The sequence below is a fragment of the Acanthisitta chloris genome, unplaced genomic scaffold, assembly GCF_000695815.1.
Source record: "Acanthisitta chloris isolate BGI_N310 unplaced genomic scaffold, ASM69581v1 scaffold13711, whole genome shotgun sequence".
NCBI lineage: Eukaryota > Metazoa > Chordata > Aves > Passeriformes > Acanthisittidae > Acanthisitta > Acanthisitta chloris.
The window spans coordinates 21,036-23,204 of NW_008656597.1; positions in this window are offsets into that span (position 1 = coordinate 21,036).

A 2,169-nucleotide genomic window follows, 5' to 3' on the forward strand; every position below is an offset into this window, starting at 1 on the left:
GGGCACCCTGTGCCAGTGTTTCACCACCCTTACAAAAAAGAACTTCTCCCTAATATCTAATCTAATTTTCCCTTCTTTCAACGTATCCCCATTACCCCTTGCCCTATCACTACAGTTCCTACCAACGAGTCCCTCTTCAGCTTCCCTGGAACCCCTACAGATCCTGGCAGATTGCTGTGAGGTCCCCACACAACCTTCTCTTCTCCAGGCTGAACAAACCCAGCTTTCTCAGCCTTTGTTGTGAAGGTTCTCCAGTCCTCTTCTCAGCTTTGTGGCCTCCTCTGGCCTTGGTCCAACAGTTCCATATCCTTCTTCTGTTGGGGACACCAGAACTGTGTGGAGTACTACAAGTACTCCCAGCTAACCCTGTCCTCTGGCAGTGGGAAGCCATTCCCCTTTGTCTTGTCCCTCCGTGTCCAAAGTCCCTCTCCAGCTCTCTTGGCACTGCTTTAGGCACTGGAAGGGTTCTAAGATATCCACAGATCCTTCTCTTCTCCAAGCTGAGCACCTCTAATTCTCTCCTGAGTCACTGAGGCTGATTTAAGCCCCGCCCTGACCCCAGGTGTATGAAAAGTTCGAGTGACATTTTCTAAGACACACTCCTTTTCCCACTTCACCTACCCCACTATAGGCCCTGCCAGTTCCCCTCACAGCAGCCTCCTCCCATTTTCTCTTCCCTGCCAAATTTTTCCACTTGCCTGTTGGCCCATTTCCCCTTGCATTGTTAATAAAAGACCTTCAGCCTCAAATAGCCTCTCAGGGACATCCTATTATTATATTATTTATATGTTGAGAATGAACTCTTCATTCCATTTCTTCTTTTCCCTGTCTTAATAAGCTGTTAATACCCAGTGGAAGTTAAACAATTCCCTTTGGCTATTGAGTTTCCTTAAAAGCCTCTTTGATGGCCTTTATCAAAAAGCCCTCAGGAAAACGTATTAACTGCTCTCCATTATCCACTACTTTGTTGACTTAACAGAAGGCAAAGGGATTTTTTGCCCTGCGTGTTAGAAGGTTTTTAATTCTGCCTTTAATTATTTCAATTTCCCTTCAATGTACAATTTCTAAATGGATCTTTTCCAGCAGGCTCAGGTAAATCATTTATTTGCTGAAAAATGCGGCTTTGAGGTTAATTAAGCAGTTGCGAATTTGTTAGGAAGTACAGGAAATTGTGCTGAAAACTCCTTTTTTGGCATGAAAAATGTGTTTCTTTCTGCAGCTTTTAAATGAAACATTCTCATTTCCTCTTTCCAAACAATATTTGAGGATTAAGTAGAATTTTCACCTCTCTCTCCACAGTGTATTAATAGGTTTCTAGGGAAACATTATTTTCAATAGCAACCAGCTTGAACCAGAGAGGGAGAGCTGCCCTGTTCCAGTCACTATTCTTCCTCAACGACTCCAAATGAATGAATGAACCATTTGTGGCTGTCCTCCAGACCTTCCCCCCATCCCCTGCAAGCAGAAAACAGGTTGTTTATACCATTTGTCCGCTCAGACTTACAGGTATGGGAACCAGGGCCTGTCCCCCAGGAGCACCAGGGCAGGCTCTTCACAATTCCAGATGGAAATTCATGAGTAGAGACATGGTTGTTGTGATGCTCAGGCTTGGTCTGCTCTAAAATCTTCCTCATCTCAGCACAAGGGATGTGCTAGCCCATTGCTTGGCGCTGAACCCTCAGGATGTCTTGAAAAATGTTCCCTTTCCAAAAATTCCAGTTTTCTGCTGGTGCAAGGGCATCTCTAAATGAACCAGAGGGATGGGTTGGAGCTGGTGAATCTTTCCTTGGATTAAAGAGAGTTTCAGCTTACTTTCTTCTCCAAAAAGGCATGAAATGCTTGGGAGGAGAACTGCAGAGACATTTCAGAAGAAAGCCATATGTCATGCACTGGAAAACCTGGTTGGGCTCACAGTGCCCATCCAGGGGACAGGGCCACAAGACTCTCTTCTTGCATCCCTCCCAAATGGGTGTTCTGGTGTGAAGGGAGGCCACCAGAAATCCCTCATGGTGGAGCGGAGATACCCTCACCTTCACACCCACACCTTCTCCTTTGTTTCTAGGTCCTGTTATGCGAGGTCAACTCTCCAGGCAGCTGTCCAGGCACTGCAGCCTTCCAGGTAATAGCATGGCAAGGGATGTCCTAGGACAGGCCTGGGAGTGGGTATGG